Source organism: Akebia trifoliata, chromosome 7 (genome assembly GCF_017979445.1).
Source record: "Akebia trifoliata isolate Shusen 1 chromosome 7, ASM1797944v1, whole genome shotgun sequence".
NCBI lineage: Eukaryota > Viridiplantae > Streptophyta > Magnoliopsida > Ranunculales > Lardizabalaceae > Akebia > Akebia trifoliata.
In genome coordinates this window covers 2,317,077-2,344,415 of record NC_141381.1, presented here as the reverse complement: position 1 = coordinate 2,344,415, position 27,339 = coordinate 2,317,077, and the positions used below count along the sequence as shown (strand labels likewise).

The 27,339-nt window shown below is 35.7% G+C and overlaps 1 non-coding gene and 1 pseudogene across 1 annotated transcript; one reads left to right on the top strand and one right to left on the bottom strand.

Moving 5' to 3' along the window:
* Positions 1 to 45: 45 nt before the first annotated feature.
* LOC147397953 (polyamine oxidase 5-like) lies at positions 46 to 26,316 on the bottom strand (annotated as a pseudogene).
* On the top strand, positions 6,653 to 6,758 carry LOC147397954 (small nucleolar RNA R71). Its single transcript, XR_015180217.1, has one exon. It is a non-coding gene; the product is annotated as a small nucleolar RNA R71 (small nucleolar RNA).
* Positions 26,317 to 27,339: the final 1,023 nt, after the last annotated feature.

The following is a 27,339-nucleotide window of genomic DNA, read 5'->3' as shown; positions in this document are numbered from 1 at the left end:
AGCTTTCAAGAATCTGAAAGTATTTTTACCCCAAAGAAGAAAAAAAAAAAAAAATCTCACATCCTTTAGATTTGGAGTGGAATCATTGTTTCAATGGTTTCACCCCTCAAAGAAACAAGTTGAGACATTTCCAAGTTGCCTACTTGCTCTAGAAGGTATCTTCGACAATCTTCTGCAGCCAACACTCCCATTGTATATGGTCCATGCACCGAACCAGCATGGTCCATACTCACAGCCTTGCCTCCAAAAAAGAGATTCCCCACAGGATCCCAAATATTCTCATACGAATCAGTGGACTTGCCAACCAAGTCGTAGGAGTAACAACCGATAGAATCCGGGTTTGTTCCCCAACGTGAAACTAGATACTGGATCTGTAATCAAATTCAAGGATTGATTTTAGTGAATAAATACATTTTGCTTTTGGGACAACAAAGTTTGCAGTCATTTAAAATATAAAAAAACCCACTCAGCAATTATGTTTTCCATGACTAAGTAATTCAGCACTATGGCTGTCAATGGATCGGGGTCGATTTGTTACCAATCTGATAAAGATTGGATCCGAAACTTATTCGATAAGTATCAGATCTCAATAATAATATATCCAAACCTGATACGGTAACAATAGGATCAGGTCCGGATTGGACCGAACCCAATTTGATGTACAAAATCTAAATAAACTTCATACATTTATATAACTTCTAATATGTAAACGGATCGGGTCCTTATCAGATAAGGACAAGGTCAATCCAGTTTTGATCCTATAAGATATCAGATTGAAACCTTAACAAGTAGAAAGCTCTGGATAAACTAGAAGAAGAGTCAAAAGTAAGAAAAGATCTAAAGACCCACACCTTGGTAATGGATGTCTCTCTCTAAGTGGAATTGTTTGAAAAGTATGATTCATGTTGCAAACCTAACATTTGGGATAAGTCGTAAAAGTAATTTTATTATATTTAAATATCTATTAATAAATTCTCAGTAGTAACTGCATTACTAGTAAAATTATATATTTTTCATATATGTCTAATTCGAGTTTCTAAACATGGTTTTCTTATCCATTAATATAATGAGTGCTTCGGTGCAATTCAAGAGTTCCAAATAGATAAGAAAAGAGATGAAAACATTTTTGCCCCCATTTTTGTGATAAATATGACATGATTATGACGCTGACTAAGTGGGTAATGTATGTAGTAGACGGACATGAGTTATGCTTTTATATGAAACACAAATTCTTACTCCATGTCAACAGTAGAAAATAAGACACAATAAAGATTAGGGTATTTAGAAATACCCCATGTTAAATAGGTGATAGTAGGTTTACCCCCCCCACCCCATTGACCGTTAGTCAAGGTTGCATTTTCTTGATGATTTAACAGTGAAATTTTGGAAAATTTTCTTTCAATATGCTATTAAAATACTTAAATTTCTAAATCAACATTTCACTGTTAAATCATCAAGTAAAAGCATTGTTGACTTATGGTCAAGGGAGGTAAACCTAATCTTGCATTTTGCAAGGGGGTAAACCTAATATCACCAATTTAACAGGAGGGTGTTTCTAAAATACCATAAAGATTTAAATAGAAGAGAGAACCCCTGCCCTTGATTGATAGCCGAATGGGTACTAGAAAGAAGAGAGATCCCTTTGGAGTGGTGTTGGTTCCACATTGCTTTTGGTCATTATGAATCATTGTTAAGATTTTCTTCAAAAGATGATGAAGTGATGTAACTTATAAAATTAGGGTTAAGTAAGAAACCAAAGATCTTACTGGCTCTGTTGCATTAGGGAACATTTTCTTGAGCTGCAACATCACAAAATTAGTGGCAGCCTTATCAGATAACTTCTCTATGCAATAAGCAAACCGTCCGGCTACCATATAAACTAGTACCGGGTGGCCAATCGCCTTGTGAAGGTTGAGAAAATAGCTACAAGCATAAGATGTTGGTGCAACGATGCCTAATAATTCCACGTTCGGCCAAAATACAGTTTCGTAGCATTAGGCAATCTTGTTCTCAATGCCAACGCCAAGGTCAAAAATTACATCATGCTTCCATTTGGGTAGCTTTGGTTCAAACTCGATCAACTTGGCCTTAAGAACCCCAAGGGGTACTATAATAATAGTAACATGTACAATAAGGTTTCTTCCATTCTCTAGAGTTAGCATTACTCCATTACATGAGTTGGAAATATTTTTGACCCTATTACCAGGATTTAAAAAAAAAAAGATTAATAAAATTCAATGATAGAGACAAAAAAATCCTTAGCTAGTGATCAGGGTCTAGAAAATTGTTTTTAGAGCCATAATTACTTAGACTTTATCAGTAAATTATACACTAAACCTTCTAATTGCATATAGTTCATTGGTTTTTTTTTTGATTGATAAGCTGGGGTTAAAGGGACCCCGCCCTGAAAACACTACTATCGAGTGTAAATACAAGTTAAATCTTCCTCAATAATTCTTAAAAGTTCTTGAGGAACATTACACATTTCTTCATCAATGAAAAAACCATTTGAAACAGTTCCCTGTTTTGCTAAAAAATCCGCTGCCCGATTTGTTTCTCTCCAAACAAATTCAAAAAAACAATCCGCAAAAAAAAATCTCTGTTCTGCAATTTCTAGCAACTTTTCATCATATTTCCATGATGGAATGATTTCTTTTTTTATGCATTTGATTGAATATAATGAATCTGAAGAAATTAGAAGTCGATTCAATCCCCTTGATCTAGCAAACCTCATCGCCTCTAGTATTGCTTGAAGTTCAATGTGAATAATATCATCTGCTGCAATATTACTCCAGCCTGCAAAAAGAATTGACCCAACGTTATTTCTTCCAATAAATCCAAATCCTGACCCCTGCAAAGATCGAGCTCCATCTGTGTTTATCTTCACAACATTCTCCTCTGGTTTTGACCAACATATCTGTTTTTAATTTAATTATGTAATTCGAAACTAATTACTATTATTTACGTGTAGTAGAAATTATTAGTAAAGTTCAAAATGAATGAGAAAAATCCGAACCATTGCGATCCCGGATCCAAAACATGATCGTAGACCAAAATTCAAGTCAATTAACCAATATTATATTGTGTGCCATGGTGAACGGTGGCAGCGCGATCAACGAAGAAAGTCAAGCCTCGAAATTCGTACTGAAGCTTGATGGTTGAAAAATATTCCTATTGAAGTACGACTTTGATATTTTTATAATCACAGGATATTTCTGAAACCCTAATTACCTAAGAAATTCTAATCTGGTTTATCTATAAATATGATACTAGACTAAAGGACAGAAGATCTCCAATCTTCTCCAGAGGGATCTCTAATCTCCTTGGAGATCAACTTTTTTTTCTATTCTTTTAGTTTAGGTTTTTATTTTCTATTTCTTAGTTTTACGAAATTTGTAAGGAGACTCTAATGGTTTCAAGTCAAGAAGTAATAAAGATATTTTCTTTTTTTGATCTATACTTTTTATTTTCATATTTTCTTTACTTTATTTTTACTTTATTGTCCTTGCGATGACTGTTGGCTAAATCTTTGTTAGATCGGTCGAGAAAGCCGGAGCATGATTTATTAGTATTTTATTTTTCTCGTAATGGTTTCATAGTTTTATTGTGATAGTATTAAGTATTTATTATTAGGTTAATCATTGAATATTTCTCAAAGTTTTGATGGTATCTTTCTTTGATAAATTCAAGAAGAACCATGCTTTATCGAGATCAGCTAAAGTTTATTTAATAATCTCGACCTAATTTATTGAATATTTTTTATCTCGTTTATATTATAATTGTTAGATCTTCCAATTCATAAACATTAACTTTTTTTAGTAGACCAAGATAAATAGAGAACCAGAATTCACTGATAAAGCTTGTGAAAATAGATCCAATTGATCTACACTTCTCTATCGTATTTCTAAGTTTTATTTTAGTAGGTGATTTTAGATAAATTTCTCTCGAAAATTATTTTTAATCGAATACATAAACTTGAATTGGATTGGAAGTAAAAAATACTTTAGATTAACATTGTCTTTGTGGTTTGACCCTTGTTTGCCAATATTTTCTTTTGTTTTTTATTTAATCATCATTTACAGCTCAAACAAATTGGCGTCACTGCTGGGGAAAAAGGTGTAATCTAATTTTATTCGAAAATTTGATTTGATTTTTTGTCGATCAAAATTTTTATTTCAGAAAAAATTGAAAAAAACACTATTGGATTTCTGAAGTCAATACGAACAAAACCCTAAAATTTGAGCCAATTTCATCATAATTTTTTCATGGTGCTTGGGTCAACTATGGCACTGCGGTCAAACCTTGAGATTCACACTTTAAATTTTTGCTGAATTTTTCTTCAGACTTCTGGATTTCAACGAACATATAATTTTTCTAGAATTCTAACTTTGATTCGTCTTCTATTTTCAATTGAAGGATTCGATGAGGAGCAACGTGATTGAAAAATTTTATTCCACCACACGGATTCGATTCTTTGACGAAGAAACATAAATTTTTTTTTGTTTAAAGTAGAACTTAATAGGATTTTCTCTTAGAAGTTATTAATATGAGTGATTTAATTGCATACTTCCGATTGCACAATAATAAAAAGGGCACCCTTACGAGGATGACACAAACAAGATAAGAATCAGATTTTATCACTCATCTCTTGTCCTATTAGGAAATTAATTCACACAAGCTCAATTTAATTAAAATTTGATTAAGTCCAACCATTGGTCTCATCGAGCTCAATAGGCAAAGTTAGCTTGAGTTGTACTAATTGCACTTCTTGATCGAAGTCAATACCTAAGCGTAATCTTGCCCCATCGAACCCTACTATAATAAGAGGATAGATTACATCTATCCTAGACGAAAAAGTGATTTAAGAGTGCCTTTGCTCAGCATTGTGCATTACCTCTCATCTGGGGATTAAACTGGTTGATTTATATTTCAGAGAACTGGGTTGGAGGCTCAAGTTATACCTTTGAAATAGTTAGAAGCTGTCTAGTCTGATAGGAACCCATAAAGTATGTGTGAATTTCTTCCTATTTTCTGTGTGAGTCTGTAGTGTACATTAAAGTAGATATAGAACCTCAAGCAAATTTTGCATCATTATGGAGTTTAGGAGGGAATCGTGGATCTTATGCGTTTGATATAATAATTATGGTCATTCTATCGAGTGTTGTCCGAGTCTGCCCATGGTCCGTAATTCTTAAAATTCTTATTGGATGCCGACACCTAGTTCGTTCAACCAACTATACCACATAGACAATTGGTTTCCCTCAGATTCCATACCTAGTCAGAACAAGTTAACTCAGGGTAGTCACTTAGGTAATCATGAAGATTTTTATATGCATGACACCTCAAGGATAAATCCAATTATAAGTCCCCAACAATCCTATGATTTTCAACAATTTTTTGATTATAGAGCTATAAAACCTAAGTCAACATCCACTCACTCATATTTGTCCTCTCTTCCAACTTCATTCCTCTCCTCCAACTTCATCATTAGAGTCCATAATGACTAAGTTCATAATTATCCAACAACAGTTCTTTCCACAACAATTCAATCACCAACAATAGCAACTCAACCAACAACAACAGCTTCAAAACATTAGTCAAGCCTTAATCAAAATTGAGACTCAGTTGAGTCACCCTGAACTACCTTTAGAAGAAAGGCAAATTGATTAATTTCAAACTGAAGATATCTCAATCTCAGAAAATCCACCATTCTTTCAAAATAACCTTAGTGACCAATTCCAATCTTTTGAGGATTTTGATGATTATCCATTAATAATTGATAATCTCATCTCAATTGAAGTTATAACTTAAATCAATGATGTTACAGTTTAAACTAAAGTAATGATGGAAGTCTAACTAGGTCCGTTCATTGTGCCCTTAGAAGAAAGAATGAATGATCAGATTTTAAATAAGATAGTCCCTAAGAGTCAAGTTGTGTTTCAAATTTCCAATGAGCAAGTTGATTGTAAAAGTTTGACTAAGGAAATTGATCCACCATCAGAAGAAACTATTGTTCAGGAAGAACCAATGATGAACTCTAATTTGTTAGTCATACTAAGGAAATTGATATTTGTCATGAAGTGATTAGTGTTGGTTCCCATCTAATGTAGATCTTCCAAAGAAGGCTTCTTTTCTCTAGGCAGAGCTTGAGGATAATAACTCGGTTGAAATATGGGTTTTGTAGATGAAGAGGTTGCAACTTGATTATTGTTACTCCAAGATAAGTTTGAAAGATTTTTCCATTCTGGATTGTAGTAGTTGGAATATGGATTATTTTGCCTGTTATCAATAAAATTGAAAAACTCTAGATTATTAGGGCACATATCTCATGAATGATTGTCTCCACAGATCTCACATGTAATAGTAGGAGTTTGAATGGCATGAACTCCAAATGAATCAAATTTCTTAGATAATGATGTCACTTAAGCAGTCAAAATAGTAAGAACATCTAATTCATGCACTCCTACTGTTCTTTTTGGATTCATCCTCTCTGTATGGTACTGGAAGTTGTTAAAGGTCATCTCTTTCAATAAATTATACCCATCCTCAAATGTTTTTTCCATAAGAGATCCACATGTTGCAGCATCAACAATCGTTTTGATAGATCCAACCAACCCATTGTAGAAAGTTTGGATGATCAACCAGTCGGGTAGAGCATGATGAGGACATCTCCAAAACAAATCTTTTTACCTTTCCCAGGCTTCATAAAGAGACTCACTGTCTAACTGCGTGAAAGTAGTGATGTCGTTCCTTAGCTTTGCAGTTTTTGTAGGCAAAAAATATTTAACAAGAAATTTTTTCGCCAAGTCATCCTAATTGGGGATAGACTCCCTTGGCAATGAGTTCAGCCAATTCTTTGCCATGTCCCTCAATGAGAATGGAAATAGTCACAACCTGATGGCATCATCATCGACACCGTTATACTTGAAAGTAGCACATATCACCAGAAAATTAGTTAAATGTGCATTGGGATCTTCGACATGTGAACTGTGACGTCCCGTCAAACGCTAACACAAATCCCAAGGCCACCTCGAGGCACTAGGTGGCGCCTCGAAATTTTGCATGGTTTCTTCTATTTATGTTAGCGTTTCACGGAACTCAAACTTGATAAATCAATTTATAACAGCACCTGTATATAAAGATGTAGATACAGGAAATAACTGCGGAAGACTAATTACATCTAACATGTAAATAGATCAGAGTGCGGAAGTTTAGCGATATACATGATTACAAAAATTTAACCTCACTTTAACACAACCCTAACAATCAACTTCAAAATATGTATACACCTGGACGAAACTGACTACACAAAAGGGTATGGCCCTAGTGCTCATCGTGCAACAAATTCTGGTCGTCGATCTGACCGACCAGGTACTCCTCACTTACAGACTCTATGCCCTCCTCCATAATTGCAAGTGCTAAAGCTAAAAAAAAATAAGAAGGAAATAGTGAGTAACAATGGTTACCCAGTAGGTCCACAAACAATTCCTACTAATAACCTCACCTAACGTGATCGAGTAATCATACATGCAAGTTTTACAATTGAAACTACGATTAAGTAATACACACGGCCAGGGATTAACAACTAAATAGTTTAAAAGTTACACATAACATCAATCATTCATACTCATTATACATTTGTCCTTTTATACAAATACAGTTGACAACATTAAAATAATAGACATGCTTTGTAGTTTATAATTCGAAATATAGCAATAGATACATAATACAAATGGTGGAGTAATGGAATTTAAGCGTTGGGATTCACGACTGGATAGGTCCTAGTCGAGACATGATGTTACTACGTAAATCTATCTTTTAGTTCTTGATTTTGTGGTTGGTCGTGTCTACCACGCTTGCGAGACCATTTATCGGGCTTAGGCTGGCCGTTTGACGTGACCGTAAGCAATGGGTCTCTTTTCGATGTGTCAAAATGTTCGACTACTACTAGAGTATTAGTGCTCACTGACCAATCATTTTTGTCTATGCCTATCAAGCGTGCATGTGATTCCAAAATAGTACTCCACTTATATACAATCACTTTTACAATACACGTTCACTGGTAAAGATAAGAAAGGAATGGACCCGGATTCCAATTGTGACTCCACTTTTATACGTGTCACATACCACGTATGAGCTTGGTGGTCCTTACCGTACATCCCAGGATAGTGCACCCCTCCGGATGATGTGACGCATTATCCCTTCAGGCATTCACAGGCCCTTTAACAGCTCACAAAATAGCTATATATATATATATATATATATATATATATTATTTTTCATTTAAAACAAAAGAGAAACTAACATAACAGGGTTTAGAATGGATATCTAGTTCCTACCATGCAACGGTGGTCACCCAGCCTAAAATAAAAATAGTACTCCGCACATGCTCCAACATAATCTTAAATAAACATGCAACCCTTTCATCAACCTATATACAACATACAATGTAAAAGGCAGACATCACCCCTCGGGTGTGATTCTGATATTTTACCGTTTCATCCCTTTCCTCATTCTTTCTGTACTTTCACTTTTCATCTTTTCAAATCAAATCATTCTTTTTCAATTTTTCAAAGTCATTTTTGATCTTTCCATCGAAAAACATCAAGATTTATTCAAAACGAGGTTCCGTGATGCACGATACCTAAGCTGACCAAAATGGTAAAAGTTGGTGAAAATTTGGCTAAGTGTCAGAAACTCAATTTTTCAAAGTTCTCGAAATTGAAAATGGGTTTTTGGAAATGAAAGTTTCGATCACGAGATTCGACACCATATAATTTTTGTAATCTAATTCAAAGTAATGCGAAAGTTATTACATTTTGAAAATCTACCAAAAACGTCGAAATTTACATTTTATTCTTGAAACCAAAATTCGGATTTTGATCCTTTGAGATTAAGATCTTGAAACCATTCCCATTGTTCCTAAATGGGGGGTAAAACCTTAATTTCATTAAAGAACTTAAAGTAAATGTTTTTAATGAAATGAAGGGTGGGAAATCAAGTGTAGGCAATGGGGAGGTCAAGCCAAGAGTCAAAGTCTGTTTCTGACTTAGAAAAATGTTGTCGGCGGCAGAAGCTTCATTATGTCGATGGAACCGACAGAATGGTCATCGGTGGGACCGACGGTCCTGCCGACAACACTGAACTTCCTCACAATTTTTGGGTTTTTCGATCCCTTCTTTTGATCTTTGTTCCGTTCTTTAAACCCCTCAACCCACCCACGAATTCAACATTTAAAACATAGATAAAACACATCAAATCCTTATTTCTAACATAAATTTCAATTCAAACAAAGATTTCTACGATTTAAAACAAACAATAAGTTTTGTTAAAACAACCTAAATGCACATTTGAAATCTAAAGTTACCAATAGGAATTGAAAGTCCCTTACTTTTTTGTAGATGCCAAAGGTGATGAACTCGTACAAGGATCAAGCTTAGTGGCAAGAGAGTTAATATTGGGTTGAGTTTGATGCAAAGTAAGCGAGGGTTTGCAACTCCCTCGATAACGGCGCTCTCCTTCACTTCTACACTAGAAGGCGAGTCCCTACTAATAAGGTGAAGCTCCGAGTTTGATGATACCCTAATTTACTAGCTGATTTTTGAAGATTTAAAATCAATGAGTAGTAAAACTTAGGTTTATAATTTTCCCCAAATAATTCACTTGATTAAATTCTCATTCCTTCTATAATAAATTAATCCACTATGATTGTTACCGAAAAGTACTAAATTCTTTACAAGTCTCTTCCGATGGTCATGTAAAAATACCCTTTTAGACTAACTCCCTATATGGTTATGAGAATTAAATTAAGAAGAATTCATTAAGAATAAGCTTTCATAAAGGATGCACACGCAACGTGAGTATATGGCTATATTAAATTAGCATATGTTATTTTATATACGTCATGAACACAAAATAACTTTATCGATATTATTAAGGTTCACCAATTCAATTCAATCAATAGCCAGTTAATTAAATTGCATTAAACATCGAATAGAATAAACAATTACATGTAGAAATAATCATAAAAGAAAGACAGAAAATTAATCAAGCATCCTGAATAGGTTCCATTATAACCCTAGAATAGAAATTAGTTTATCATTGAAAAGAAAACAAAATTACAAAAGTATTTAGCTATTCTTAAAGATTATAAAGATCAAGAGAAGAGATAAATTTTAGGAAAATTAAATTCGAAAGTCGAATCTCCAACTCTCGTCCTCCTTCTCGATTTTACGCCTCCAAGAAAAATCCTGAACTTCTGTCTCTCCAAAAAGACTTAATCTTTTCTATTTATAGGTATGGAGTCATTACGGTTTAAGAGTCCAAAAATCCGCTTCTAATTCGGCCCAAAAAATCAATGAGTAATGCTGGAAACGTAAGCGAGTCATGACCTTAAAACATGTCATTCTGCAACTTGTATTTTTATATTTTTGTTGTGTAATTCTTGAATTCATGTTGTGGCCTCGTTTTCTATTAAGCTGTGACTTGAAGACTTTTTAACTTATATGTTTAGCATTCTTCTTTCGAGAGTGAACCAATTTGGAGTAAGAATTTTCTCCTAAATGTTGACAAATATCTTAATATTCCATATTGTTCATAAACTGCAAAATAAGCATAAAAATCAAATAAAAACACAGAATCACATAAAAAGTATAAAACTAACTAAACTTAAATAAAAATAACTAAAAGACTCTAAATTAATAAAATATTATATGTAAAAGTGGTTAATTCGCAGGTATAAAACCCACTCATTAGATGGCTTTAGATTGTACAAAAGGGTATGGATGAAAGTCGAACAACGAACCCCAAATTTTTGGGATAAGGCATTGATGATGATGATGCACTTGCTTTTGTTCCATTTTTACTTAAAAGTGGATTATAAGTACAACATAAATCAGACTACCAGTGGAGGGATTCGAAAATAACATCATTCTACTTGCTTTTTATTTTAAAGATGCAGGTTTTGATTTATACAAAAAAAATAAAGGGAGAAGAAATATGCAAACATACCTGTGATTCAACCGCATATCTATATCTTTTGCAAGAGCCTTTATCATAGGGTTATATCCTTGTACCATAAGTCCATGACCACCAGAAAGAACTTGCTCCTACATTGAAGGAAGGATCCTCAAGTTAAGTAAGCATTCGGAATGGAGATAAACTAATTTGAACTAGAATTAACAATCTTGAAGAGTATTTGATTTTAATTCGAGAAATCCAAACAAGATGAGGTGATCATATATTTGCAATAGAACATTCAAAGGTCTGTAAATAATAGCTAGAGATCAAGCAAGAAAAAAACACTTGGACCCAAACTGACACTTGACACTCATACCCATAATACCATACAAGGAAACAAAGATTATGAAAACCGTAGCACGCGAGCACACCTTAGCAAAAAACCATGCATCATTAAACCATGTTATGAGTAAAGAAGCTTCCCAATGTATCATGCTTACATTCATGGTCCAAAATTTCGGGCCATTTCAAAATATTTCGAAATAAAATTTTGGTTTAGGCCAATGCCATAACAAAACATTGACTCCAAAACATTCCGTGTTTTGGGAATGTTGCTGAAACATTTCATCTAAACATGATTTTAAAACTAGCTTATATTACTTAGAAGCTAATAGCCTAATACAAGATAATTGTTTCTTTTAGATCTATGTAATGACACTCCATTTTCTGAGAACTTTATTTTGTTGGATATTGTATGAACTATTGTAAACAGTACTATTTTATAAGATTCTTAATTTATCAAATATTTTGTTTTCATATACTATTTATAAGGTATTTATGTATGTCAGACAACCTAACTCGTAAATAGATTGCATCAAATGGTCAAGTCCATGTAAGTGGCTTGTGTGTAATTTATTTATAGTACTAATACAAAAGCCCCTGTCCATGTTTTCAGATGCTGAGGCGTGAAGCAAGGCGCTCCGATGACCAAGGCCTCCATGCGTAAGCTTCAAATGCATGATATTTTTAAATAAATGATATAATATTTAAAATAACTAATATTAAAAATTATGATAGCCATCACACATTTCTAAATTTCAAATGCACACAATCAAATTTCAAGTTTTAATCCATTATAATAAATAATAAAATAAAATATTAGTATTTTATATTTTTGTAACATAGAAATATTTTGTATTGGAACAGTTAAAAGTCTCTACAACAAATAAATATTTAATATTTATTACAAAAATGCAATTAAATATTATTTTTCAATAATTTTAACTTTATTAAAGCTTCAAATAAGGAGCAAACGGGAAGTCAAGGCCTGGAACTTGTTCTAGTTACAGAGAACAACGTCAATGGCAGAGAGATCGAGCTGGCAGCACAAAAGGAAAATTTTGCAGAAAAGGAAAGTAATGCAGGAAATGGTGGAGATCATTCTGTGACCGATTGTGATGTCTCAAATTTGGAAACCATGCCATTAGTTGCCGGTTGTGGTGCTACAAATTCAGAATCCATTCAGCAACAGTTGAGAGATGTTTCTAAACCTTTGGGCTCTAGCAAAGGTAAGAATATTTTGGAGCAGCAGCTGATGGAAAGTAATGCAAGAAAGGGTGAAGATCATTCTGTGACAGAATGTAGTGTCCCAAATATGGAAACCATGCCATTAGTTGCCAGTTGTGGTGTTTCAAATTTGGATACCAGGCCTTCTATTCAACGACAGTTAAGAGATGTTTCTAAAGCTTTGTACTCTAGCAAAGGTAAGAATATTTTGGAGCAGCAGCTGATGGAAAGTACTGTTTTAGCAATAATGCCTATAGAAGGAAGTCCAACAGGAGCAGATTTTGGGGAGAATTTAGAAACTGAAAATCAACCTGATGGTGAGATTATAGTTCGTAATTTCCAGGCTGGTTTAAATCAATTTTCTGCTTTAGCAGATAGTTCTGATGGGATCAATAGCTCAGACTTGGAGGACTCTGATTCGGATGATAGTGAAAGAGGCATGAAAGATAAGTCTGCAAAACAGCCTACTCAAGGCAAAAACAGGAAAAAGAAGAAAGGATCTCAGGGGAAGTCGAAGAAAGCAAAAAAGAAAGCTAAGTCAAAACAAATCACAGAGATTATGACTCGGTCGAAGGGTGTGCCTACAGTGGAAGGCACAAAATCAGGAAAGTTTCTATGAATGTGGGGTGTTGGAACATAAGGGGCCTGAACCATATTAGCAAAAGGAGAGCAATCAGGGATCTTATATGTTTAGAAAATTTTGATATTCTTGTATTTAATGAGACTAAAGTCGAGAATTTTAGAGTTGTGGGGTACTGCAGAAGCATTCAAAAACGTTGGACCTTCATAGATAACTATGATTCAGATGAGTCAGGGAGGATCTGGTTGGCGTGGAATCTGATGAAGATTAGAGTGGACAAAATTTCAGAGTCAGTCCAATTTCTTCATTGTCAAGTGCATCGACTTAGCAGCAATTCCAATTTTTTTGCTACCTGCGTTTATGCTGCAAACTTTCGATCAGATAAAGTTGAATTATGGAACTCTTTGGTCTCTTTGGCAGCAAGCATCAAATCTCCTTAGGTGGTCTTAGGAGATTTTGATACTGTTAGATTTAGATTCGAGAAGATTGGAGGGAATGGTGTTCCTTGTCGAAACTTAGAAGAATTTAATGATTGTATTAATTCCTGTGGTTTACAAGACATGATCACGACGGATCAATATTTATCTTGGAACAATAAGGCGACGAATGATAGGCGAATTTTGTGTAGGTTGGATAGAGTGCTAGTAAATGTTCCATGGATTCAGAAATGGGCAAACATTTAGCTTATCTACATCCAAGAATTTCAGATCATTCGCCAATGAGTTTTAGTTTAGTTAACCAAGCTAGAAACTGTAAGACTAACTTCAAAATTTTCACGTCTTGGATAAACCAAGTGGGATTTCAAGATTTGGTGAGAAGTGCTTGGAATTGTCGCATTGAAGGAAATCCGAATTTTGTCTTAGCTACAAAAATCTAACTGGTTAAAATGGCTATCAAGAGTTGGAATCGGCAGAAATATAGAAGTGCTACTAGCAGGAAAGGTGTGGTAGAAAATAAGCTTAAAATTATTCAACAGAAAATTCAAGATGAGCCGCTTAATACAGAGCCTGCAAATCAGGAGAGCGTTGCCGTAGGAGAGATGATTTAAAGAAATTATGGCGGAAGAGTCTATGATTAGGTAAAAATCTCAGGTTGAGTTGCTGAAAGAAGGGGATACAAATACTAAGTTTTTTTTACGCTTTGGTAGCTTCAAATAATGCGAGAAACGGATTTTATGAAATTATTGATGATTCGAGGGATTCTATCAAAGGTGAAGAGTGTATTGGGGACTATTCTATTGATTTTTTCCAGAAGGTATTTTCTTATTCCTTTTCAAAAAAATGTTGTATTTAGATCAATCTCGTTGGTTATCTAGTCCAGTTTCAAGAGAGGAAATTAAGTCGGTTGTTTTGTAGTCTCCTCTTAATAAAACTCCTGGTCCAGATGGGTTTTGTGTTGACTTTTTTACTTCCTTTTTGGATATTGTAGAAGAGGATTTTGTTAGAGTTATCTTGAATTTTTTTTTCTCATGGGAAGCTTCTGAAGGAGTTGAACTCTAAGCTTATTATCCTTATTCTCAAAGAGAAAGATGCCAATCAGTTGGATAGATTTCGACCTATATCGCTTTGTAATTTTACATACAAAGTGATTACAAAAATCTTGGCTAATCGCTTTTCAAATGTTTTACCGTCTATCATTAGTTTGAATCAATTGGCTTTCATTAAAGGGATAAATATTTCTGACAATATTTTGTTAGCACATGAGTTGTTTCGTAATTCTCATCTTGATTTGAGTCCTCCCCTTTTCTCGGTCAAAGTTAATTTAAAAATAGCTTATGACAAACTTAGATGATATTTTGTTTTGAATATTCTCAATCAATTGGATTGTGATGGAAAATGGATTTCTTGGATAAGGGAATGTATTTCCACTCTTAAATTTTTGATCGTTCTTAATGGGTCTTTGTTTAGGTATTTTCCTAGTAAGTGTGGGTTGAGACAAGGGGATCTTATTTCCCCTTATCTTTTCACTATTGTTATGAAAGCTTTCTCTTGCATTGTTGAAGATAAAATTGGAAAGAATCTTATTTCTATTCCTGTCAAGAAAAATATTTCTCATATTTTTGATCTTATGTTTGTCGATGATATTGTTTTGTTTTCTAAAAATTGTGTTCAATCTGCTTCTCATATCAAAGCGCTCATTGATAAATTTTTTCATATTTCAGGCCTTCAAACTAATGTCGAGAAGAGTAATGTATTCTTCAATAAGCCATGTTCAAATAAGGATCATATTATTCATAAATTATTTTTCAGAGAGGGAAATCTTCCAATTCGGTATCTAGGCCTTCCGTTTTTTTCCTCTCGTTTGACGTCATCTATGTGCTATCCTTTTGTTAGGGGGGGAGCCGCGGAAGCAAACCACCTAGAAAGAAAACCTTTATCGGAACTTATACCAAGTTCCCAAACACACCAACAAATAATGACCAATACCACTAACAATCAAACTAAAGTAAAACTAACTACGAACGTAAAAACCAAATAAAGAGATGCTCACACAATATTTACGTTGTTTGGCGATGTGCTTACGTCCACGGGGGTGAAAGGGAGAATCCACTATATGAAGAAACCAACGACTTGCACAGCCCGCAAGTTTGTCCCAAGAAGAAAGCTCGATTTTTACCCAAAGAGAAGATCAACCTCTTCCTTTGTAATCTCTCCTAGCTCTTTCTTTAATTTTACAGATTTCTATCTAACTTATACCACCACAAGATAGCTGCTGTATTTATAATAGAAGAGATATGCTATTGCAACACCAATTATTGCTGATAGATGCTATTGCCATACCAACTACTATTGCTGATGCTACAATTCTTCACCTCGTACATAATTTGAAAACACCTCAAATTTGGACGAACACAAGAAGAAGCTGCAAGCATGCAAAGCTATACCACACAAGAGTAACCTGTAACACCAACCCGGCTGCACCATTCTGACTATGGCTGCCTACGTACCCTCTGACCGAGATCAAGCCATCGTAGTTCTTCCCATCTCTCCATATAGACTCCACCTCACCCCAATTACGCCCCGAAGGGCCATGCCCTCTTGGGCAACTCAACACGGGCCAATATGAAGCAAGTCCAAGCAATGCTGGAACTTGCTACCTGTCACTACCTTGGTTAACATGTCTGCGGGATCGTCATTTGTATATACCTTCACGAGAGAAACATCACCTTCCTCTATCACATCCCACACAAAATGATACCTAACGTCGATATGCTTGGTACGAGCATGATGAACTTGATTATTAGCCAAGTGAATCAGACTCTGAATATCACACCACAAGTTCAAACAATCATGCTTAATCCCCAAATCATCTAGAATACCCCACAACCACAATGCTACCTTCACTCCCTCTACCATGGCCATGTACTCAGCCTCTGTAGTAGAAAGTGCCACTGTAGCCTGTAACATCGATTGCCAACTAATTGGAGCACCATGTATAGTAAATACATAACTAGTAGTAGACCGTCGTCTGTCTAGATCACCTGCATAATTTGAGTCAACAAACCCACTAATCTGACATGTATCTCTACCAAAAGACAAACCTATATCAATGGTACCCTTCAAGTACCTTAGGACCCATTTCACTGCTTCCCAATGTGTCTTCCCCAGGTTCGCCATGAACCTATTGATCACACTGACTGCTTGTGAAATATCTGGACGTGTACAAATTATGGCATACATCAAACTGCCAACTGCACTAGCATAAGGTACACGTTTCATATGTGCCTTCTCTTCCGCTGTAATGAGAGATTGTTTACCAAAGAACCTGAAATGTGGAGTCAATGGAGTCACCATTGACTTAGCACCTTGCATCCCGAACCTTGCGATGACCCGTTCAATGTAGCCTTTCTGACTTAAGAACAATCATTGGTTTGACCTCTCTTTTCTGATCTCCATACCCAATATTTTCTTAGCAACAACACCCATGTCCTTTATCTCAAACTCTTTACCAAGTTGAGATTTCAACCTATCTATCTCCACCTTGCTCAATGAAGCAATAAGCATGTCATCCACATACAAAAGAAGATAGATATAATCACCTCCACAAAGCTTTCGAATATATACATAACAGTCATAATCACTTCTGGAGAACCCATGCTTTAGCATGAAGGAATCAAATCGCTTGTACCACTGTCGAGGAGATTGCTTCAATCCATAAAGTGATTTCCTCAAGCGACATACCTGGTGTTCCTTACCCTCGACCTTATAGCCCTCAGGTTGATGCATATAAATTTTCTCATCCAAGTCTCTGTGCAAGTAGGCTGTTTTAACATCGAGTTGTTCCAACTCAAGATCACCATGAGCAACAATACTCAATAGCACCCGAATAGAAGTGTGCATCACCATAGGAGAAAAACATCTCATTGTAATCAACACCCTCTCTTTGTGCAAACCCCTTAGCCACTAGTCTAGTCTTGTACCTTGTACCGTCGAGCTTGGAAGGATCCTTTTTCTTTTTCTACACCCACTTACAACCAATAGTTTTCTTTTCCACGGGCAATGGGACTACCTCCCATGTTTGGTTCTTCCAAAGAGATTCCATCTCTTCTTCCATCGCAGCTGACCAACTCTCATTATTTCTATCCCAAATAGCTTCTTTGAAGGTGATCGGCTCATCATCCTCCACCGAGAGTACGTACTCAACCAAATTTATCTGTCCATAATGCCTCAAAAGTTGCTCTGAACCCAGCTTCTGAACTTGCTTGTATGCTCGCTTCGGCCTAGTGGAAGCCAAAGACTCTTCAACCTGTTGTTGTTGAAGTGCTTGTACATTCTCTTGCTGAACCTCCTTATGTTCAAGCTCATCATCACTCTCATTTTAAGTGTCTCTATGATGCTCCTCTTGAACACGACTAGAACCTGGTTGGTTTTTAAGTTCTATATCAACCACTTGAGATTTTGAAATCCCAACACCTTCATCACCGGGCACCATAGCTTTTGACAAAACTACCATGGAGCTCTCATCAAAAGTAACATCTCTACTGATTATGAACCTAGAATCCTCTACACACCAAAGGCGATAGCCTTTTACTCCGCTCTAGTGGCAAGATTTCCCTCGTTGACATGGTAATAGGCTGTGCAACCGAAAATTCGGAGTCTCTCATAATTTGCATGCTCTCCTAACCACACTCTGTAAGGTACATCTCTATCTAACTTCGAATGTGGAGACCGGTTGACTATGTAGCAAGCTGTAGCAACCGACTCTGCCCACCATTCTTTGTCCAAACCAGCATACGAGCGCATACACATTGCTCTCTCCCGCAATGTTCGGTTTAGTCTCTCTGCGACTTCATTCTGCTGTGGTGTTCTTCTGACTGTCCAGTGTCGAGCAATACCTTCCTGATCACATAACTCCTTAAAGGCACCCTCTGTATACTATGTACCGTTATCAGATCGTAATGTCTTCAATTTTCTACTCGGTATGTTCTCAACCATTGCTTTCTACTTCTTGAATGTCTTGAATACCTCATTCTTATGCTTAAGGAAATAAATCCAAGCATACCTAGAATAATCATGCACGAACGAGATAAAATATTTGGAACCACCTTTGGAAGTTACCGTAGTTGGACCCCAAACATCTGTATGCACATAGTCTAATATACCTCTACTTCTATGTTTGCTTGAAGAAAGCTGAACCCTGTGTGCATTTCCATACACACAATGCTCGCAAAAATCCATGCAAGGCTTTTTCATGTTCTTTAGCAAACCTTCCTTACCAAGCAGATTTAGACCCTTTTTTGACATATGCCCAAGTCGCCTGTGCCATAACCTAGTGTATTCAGTTGGGTCTCCACCACTTCCAACTGTTCCTACCGTTACATTTTCGGTAACTGTAGTACCCAAAAGAGCATATAGATTACCATGACAAATACCCTTCATCACTACCAAGGAACCACAAACAACCTTTTTCACTCTATTTTCTGTAACTATCTTTTAACCACCGGAGTCCAAAGCACCAACAGAAATAAGATTTTTTCGCAAGTCAGGAATATGTCTCACATCTATCAAGGTTCTGACCACTCCATCATGCATCTTGATTCTAATTGAACCAAGCCCCACCGTTTTACAAGCATGGTTATTACTCATCAATACGGTACCACCATCAATGCCTTTGTAGGTAGTAAACTACTTCCTATTTAGACACATATGGTAAAAGCAACCCGAATCAAGAATCCACTTACCGAAGATTTCTTTATCACTCATGACGGAGTAGCATTCATCGCTGCCCCCTTCTTTCGAGGCATAACTAACCTCTTGCTTGCCTTGTTGCTTCCCATTAAACTTGCTTTTGTTGTTCTTCTTCCCGCCTACTTTTTTGTTAGGGTAATTTACCTTGAAATGCCCAAGCTCACCACATTTGAAACATGGTCTTTCTACAAGGGGTCTAGAACTCGATCTAGACTTTCCTTCATTGCCTTTTCCTCGCTCATTTCTTCTTCCTCTTATAAACAGTCCCTGTGCTTGCTCCTTATTACCACTAGTAGCCATGCCACTAGTTGCAATCTTTCGAAGATCATCCGCTAGAAGTGATGTTGTAGTCTCATTCATCGTTAAATTTTTACCCACAAGCATTAATGTTTGTAAAAGATTCTCATATGACTTTGGCAATGAAAGAAGCAGCAAAAATGCTTGATCCTCATCTTCTACCTTCACATCAATGTCCTTCCAATCTGATATGATCCTATCAAACTTGTTGATGTATTCCCAGATTGGTGTATCTTCCTCCATCTTGCAAGTATACAATCTAGACTTCAAATAGATCCGATTTGTTAGAGTCTTCGTCATGAAGTTGCTTTCTAACTTTGACCACTCACCCGCAGCCATTACCTCTCCATCGACCAAGAAAGCTGCATTCCTTTCAAGGCATAGAATTATCGATGCTCATACTTCGAGATCTAACTCTTCCCAATCCTCGTCAGACATGTCTTTGTGCTTCTTTTCTGTTCCTACCAATGCCTTATGCAATTTCTGTTAGATTAGCAAACTTTTCATTTGCATCCTCCAATAGGAAAAATCATTATTCCCATTGAACTTCTCTATCTCATATTTTCCCACTTTGATGGTTCTGCTAGTAGACGTCATTATCCACTTGTTTAACAATCACCAGCTTCTCTCAGGAATTTCAACAAACACCTTGTGTGCACCACACAATACCCAAGCAAATACATCAAATCAGAGCTTAACCACCCTGATATGAATAATGGTTGTGATACCAATTGTTTGGGGGGGAGCTGCGGAAGCAAATCACCTAGAAAGAAACCTTTATAGGAACTTATACCAAGTTCCAAAATCGGAACTTATACCAAGTTCCAAAACACACCAACAAACAATGACCAACACCACTAGCAATCAAAGTAAAGTAAAACTAACTACAAACGTAAATAACAAATAAAGAGATGCTTACACAATATTTATGTGGTTCGACGATGTGCTTACGTCCACGGGGGTGAAAGGGAAATCAATTATATGAAAAAACCAATGACTTGCACAGCCCGCAAGTTCGTCCCAAGAAGAAAACTCAGTTTTTACCCATAGAGAAGATCAACCTCTTCCTTTGTAATCTCTCCTAGCTCTCTCTCTAATTTTACAAATTTCTATTGAACTTATACTACCACAAGATAGTTGTTGTATTTATAATAGAAGAGATATGCTATTGCCACACGAACTATTGCTGATAGATGTTATTGCCATACCAACTACTATTGCTGATGCCACACATTTGATTGTGAAAATTCATAAACAGATTGAGGGATGGAAATCGAGATTTTTATCGTTCTAGGGTAGGATTGAACTCCTTAGAGTGGTTCTATCCTCTTTCCAAATTTATTGGTCTTCTTGCTTCTCCTTATCAGTGGGGGTTATAAATAAAATTGAATCCTTGTTGAGTAAGTTCCTTTGGAGTGGATCCTCTCTGAGCAAATCCCTTCATTCAGTTAGTTGATTTAAAGTATGCCAGCCTTTTAAAGAGGGCGGACTAGGAATTAGAAGGATTAGAGATTGGAATACTATCGGTTTAATGAAATTATTTTAGAAATTAATCAATAACAATAGTTTATGGTCTGATTGGATGAGAAGGAGATATGTAAAACAGGACAGCATTTGGAGATGTCTTCCTCTGAGAGATTCGTCTTGGGCTTCGAGAGGTATTCTGAAGGTCCGTGATATTACTAAAAATTAGATTTGTTTTCTGGTGAGAGATGGTTCTAAGACTTCGTTTTGGAATGATCCTTAGCTCGAAAGGGGTGCTTTAATTGATCAATTCGGTAGAAGGTCGATTCTTTGTGTGAATAGCAATATTGACGCTAAGGTGTCTGATTTTGCTGGCAATAATGGATGGGAAGGTCTAAGAAGAGATGATATTCGTCTCTCAGAAATTGTCGATCAAGTTGAAGCGCTTCATTCTCCTTGGCCGAATGAAAAAGATAAAATAGTATGGACAACGACTACGAATGGGAAGTTTACATTGAACTCAACTTGGAATACTATTAGACATCAGGATCTGGAGGTTACGTGATTCAAAGTAATATGGAGTAAGAAGAAGATTCCTCGTCATTCTTTTATAACTTGGATGGCATTAAACAGAAGCCTGCTAACACCATGAATGCTGAAGATAACGATCATTTATTCTTCAATTGCGACTATAGTAGAGAGTGTTGGAAATCAGTATTGCGGTGGGCTGCAATTGATAGAGGTATAATGGGGAGCATAGAAGAGGAAGTGGAGTTCAGTGGCAATCATTCAATAACATTTATTCTTAGCATTATGTTTTGTGCTACGATTTATCATATTTGGCATGAGTGTAATAGATGAATATTCGATGAAAAAGAGGTGAATGGACAGCAATTGAGTCGGCTTATTATGGCTGATGTTTGTGGTAAACTTGAAGGCACTAAAATGAAAAATGTTGAATTTCTGCAAGTGATTCAAAGTTGGGGCTGTAATGCAGTTTGCAAAGTAAAGGAGAGCTCTGTTTTTAGATGGCATCTTCCTCCTATGGGAGTTATCAAGCTAAATACAGACGGTTCTTTGTTAGATCGTGGGGTAGGTTTTGGGTTTCTTGCGAGAAACAGTAATGGTAAGTTGATTACAGCAGGTATGGGGCGTTCAAATCATAGTAATATTAATGCTATTGAAATGGAAGCAATTCTTGTGGGATTGAACCATTTAAAAATGCAAGGGATCACAGATATAGTCATTAATTCAAACTCATTAGTTGTTGTTAACAGTCTTACGGAAGAATGGAACTTGCCATGGAGATTGCTTAGCCTAGTCAGGGATATTAAGATAGCTATGCGAGGATTTAATTTGGTTGTGTTGGTGTTTGACTGGAGAGAAACAAACGATGCAGCAGATTGGTTGGTAAGAAAAAGAGCTCAAAGTGAAAATGTTTGTACTTTTAATTTGTCGAATGTTCCGAGGGACTTGTATAATATCCTCATGGAGAAAATTAACGTTTGTTTTGTTCGGCAATAGCAGCTTTAAATAAATAAGGGTGGGGCCCTCTATAGCCTCAGCTTACTGATAAATAAATAATAATTTTAACTTTATTTGTGTATACTAAATACAAAAAAAATTATTTATGAATCAGCTCAACTCTATAATTCTTTTTGTATATATTACTATTTTGTATTCAAATTCATTTATAATAATTCCAATTATATTGCATACTAGCAATAACAAAGAAATAGAAGAAAAAAAAATTATATAATCTTGCTTTTATAGCAAAAAAGAAAGAAAGGAGAAATAAAAGAATAAGAAGAAGAGATGAAGAAATGCATTCGTTTAGAAAAGAAAACTTAATGTGAGGCATATGCCTCGGCCAAAAGGCGTATATCTTGCACTGAGATATATGCCTTTTAGGTGCCTCATGGTTTGAGGTGAAGCCTTCATTGCTTTTATGTTTCAACATTATGTCTTGGAGCATTTTTAATGAATCTCATTCCGAGCGTAAGCCTCACACGCCTCTAAAAACACTGATTCATCCAAAATGTACCACTGTAAAACACCTAGAAAGCAACCCAGCTGTTAAGGTAATGAAAGCTTGAACATGTAACTTGCCTGGTCCCAGCTTTTCGATGATATCATGTCCGCATCAGCAGCAAACCATGCTTCCATTCTGCATATGTACCATTGCAACACTTCATGGGCAAGCCCTTCTTGTCTACAAAAGGCAAGAAAACTAGATTGGCCACACTAATAGATCCAACTTGGAAAGGGAGGAACTAAAAATTAAATAGATTGAAAATATTCCAATATTTATTTTTTTTGTTTTGTTTTCCTCAAATCAGGATTTCATTCCAAAACTATTGAAATGGCTTGGAGAACAGACATGTCGTCAATATGTTCATCTCTTATTTTTTCGGTATGCAGAAAATTAGAAAGTAACCATTTAATTTATTAATATCTATATCTATATAAATAAATATCAGCATTATGAAGAAACTAATAAATCTAAATTTTAGGTAAAGATGCACCTCTTTGAGCATTCTCCCAAATGTTTCTCCAACTTCAATGACTAACTGTTGAGGGACTTGATAGCCATCTATATCAAACAGTGCATAACTGTAGGTACCAATACCCAAGATTAGAAAGATCAGGAGAAACACACAAGAAACTGTAAAATAAAATAATGGGAGTGTCTTATTCTCATGTGGGGCATAAAATTGGACGTATTTTAGTCCGAAATCCGGATTTAGTGGGTTTAGGTCCTTGGAGTAGATTCAAAAAGAAATTGGGTCAAATACGGTTTGATGTCCAGTAATCCGAATTGAATCCAGGTTGGATACAAATCCATCCGTATATCCACCTAGATCCGAATTTTATATTGCTTTGAATCCAATGGTCTCGCCTAACTGGTCTCATCAGTGAAAATGGCAAACCAATACTCGCTTCACGACACATTTGTACCAAAAAATCAGTTGTTCATGTGAACATGCTTGATGCCTCTTAGTAAAGGGTAGTTTATGCTTCTATTCTTGTATAAAGAGAGTTGTCGTGGGTTCAACCCGGATTTTAGAGGTGTAAATATTCATACTTAACGACTGTTTTTACACTTTGAAACAATTTTTTCAGACCAGTCTTGGATGCTAAAAGAAAAATAGATTTTATGACTTGTTTTGGTATAACAAAAAATTGGATTTTGGGACTGATTTTATGCTATAAAAACAGATTTTTGAGGTTGCTGGGATGATGTAAAAAATTCTGATTTTTGAGACAACTTTTCCTTTTATTGGGCTGCTTTTATTGCTAAAAAGTTGTTTTTAGGGACTGGTTTGGTGTCAAAAAAACTAATTTTTGAGGGTATTCTAATAGTATTAAAAAAAAAATAGATCTTTGGGGGCTGATTTTCATACTATAAAAATCAGATTTTTAGAACTGTTTTGATGGGGATAACCTTGGATTTATTAGATTATTTTGATGGTGTAAAACCCAATTTTGGAGACTATTTTATTAGTACAAGAACCCGGATTTTTATGTTGTTTTGTATGTGAAATTCATGTAGATGGGATTAGATAACTTTCTACCCTTTATAATCTCAAATATTTTCTTTCGATTTCTACAATTTTTTGAGTTAAGATTTTTTCTTCAATCGCATCGAAACCTTCTAAGTTTCGGATCAAAATGTTCTTAGTTTTGGAATTTTCAGAAATGTTGTATAATGGGTTTGTTTCTATATCTAATATATTTACATTTTTTCACCTAACATACTTAACTTGGAGAATATCTTGAGTCTCAACCCAACGGACTTAACTTAGAGAACATATCGGCTTGCTCTTTAACCCTCACATCTACAAATTTGATAAGTTTTCATAATTTTATAATTTTTTGAACTCTATTTTAATTGAGTAGTTATGGTTGATTCAAAGTATTCATGTTGGTTTTGATCGGAATTGCACCGATGTGATCCTTCTGAAAAGTGGTTGGTTTAGATTGGAATTGCTCCTGGCTCACTTGAGGTATGTGGTAACTTAACATAAATATTTATTACACATCTACTGTCTTGGGCAAGGCGTTTACAAATTATATAGATGTAAAAAACCCTGCACAAATGTTGTGTTGTAAACTGATTTTATTTTTAAAGAAAGCCATTACTTTTAAGCAAATAAGCCTTTTTTGTGGCATAGTTTTTAAGTATTACTAGGAAGTTCATCTCATTACTCACTTCTGAAATAATGTACATATTCTGAGAGTTTTGATGTTTGAGCCAAGCTTCATATATTAACTACATTGGAAAATAAAAGAGAAAAGTGAGCTAATCACACCCTTATTTTGAATTGATGCCCAATCTACTAAGTTTTTATTAGGTTCATGGCTTTTTATTCCAATGCTTTGATTGAGACTGCATGTGTCACTTTTAAGGTTTGGTTTAGTATTTGTAAATATATTGCAATGGTGTAAGTCGTAGGTTTTTTGGGTTTTGGGTTTGGATTTTTCTTTCTGTCATGTTTCTAGACATCTCGACCAGTTTGAATCATTTATAAATATTCCACCTATCAAAAAAAAAAAAAAATTGTTTTCGTGTGTTATGACTTTGAAGGAAGCATTACAAATATTTATTGTACAATATGCAATTAAGCTTGCGTAGACTGTTTTGTACAGTTTTGCATCATTATATGCATATTTTGTCTACATTATCTGAGACCTTCAATGCATGTGGCCGCATAGTTGCGTTTTTTTTTTTTTTTTTTGCTAAGCAAGCAAGATGAATTGTATTAGATTTGTAAAAAAATATACATAGGGAGGGCCCTAACGAATTACAGATCTAAATTGTGGAAGATCAAGCTTATCTCCAAAATAAGCATTTCTTACATTTGAAGGCAAGTCTAAAACTCACTTGAATATTAATGACTGATGTTTGTGGGTTGCTGCTGCAGCAAGTGCATCTGCAGTTGTATTCGCTTCTCTCCAGACATGAAATACACGGACTTCTATCTTCGAAATCATAGTCCTTGCCTTATGCACCCATTCATCTAGTCTCCAAGAAATTGCTTGGTTTACGAGGCCTTTCGCAATAATTGCTGAATCCATTTCAATGATGATTTTCTTCCCAATTAGATCAAAGCTCTCCAATGCAGCTACCACAATACGGATTTCTGCCATATTATTAGTCGTCAAACCGAAATTCCAATGACCTGCTTCCACAAGATCTCCATGCTCGTCTCGAAGAATAGCACCTCCACCTGCTACCTGGATTGCATATGGCTGATCCATCAGTATTTAGCTTGAACCAACCTGGGGGTGGTCTTTCCCAGCAGACTCTAACTATACAACGGTGTGGAATCTGTCTTCTATGTAATCCAATCTCCAATAACTTCCGGACAGCATCATCTGAGGATGGATATTTAAAAGATTGATGTTCCTCGAGTTCTTTTATCCATTACAGACATTTGTAAATGATACCTTGAGCTGAAGGCTCCAATCCATCAAAAATACATCTGTTTCTAGCTATCCAAATGTTCCAACAGATTACCCATGGAACCATTCCACTGACAATACCGAATTGGGAATTTTTCGAGTGGCCCCATTTAAGTAATGAGTCAGGAGACATAAGTCTTGTTCGCTCATCTAGCAGATGGCAACTAAAAAAATTCCACACCTCCAACGTTAAAGTACATTGATAAAAGAGGTGATCAACAGATTCTTCCTCACCTTCACAACAAGAGCATCTTGAAGCCAAGGATATACCCCATTTTTTCCGCAATCGGTCCACCGAGCAAGTTTTATGATAAATCTTCGATGCCGAAGTCTTCATCTTAGTAGGCACCTTTGCATTACATATTGCCTTGCAAAAATGAGAAACATTTCCCCTGCTTCTTAAGGATTCCCATGCCGATCGAGATGAAAACAACCCTAATTTTGACACCATCCATATATTTCTATCATAACTCCCTTGCTGGATATATGATGCAAGAATCTCTTCCACAGCAGCACTATCCTGAACCAATTCTCTGAGCCTAGAAATGTTCCAGCCCTCTTGACCCCAAACCTCCATCACCAAAATGTTTTTATTTTCATTTGGAAAAAGGTCAATTAATGGACTAGAACCTCTCCAATTATGTAAGAAAAGAGAAGACGTTGCTCCATCTCCAATCAATCTTTTTGTAAGACTGATTGTTGGTTTAAGAAAACTCCGAATAGTTCTCCAAAGCTTCGAGCCTCTCGTATTAGAAGGAAACCACCAATTACCATCCTTCACATACTTCTTCTTGAGATAATCTACCCATAGCCCTTTCT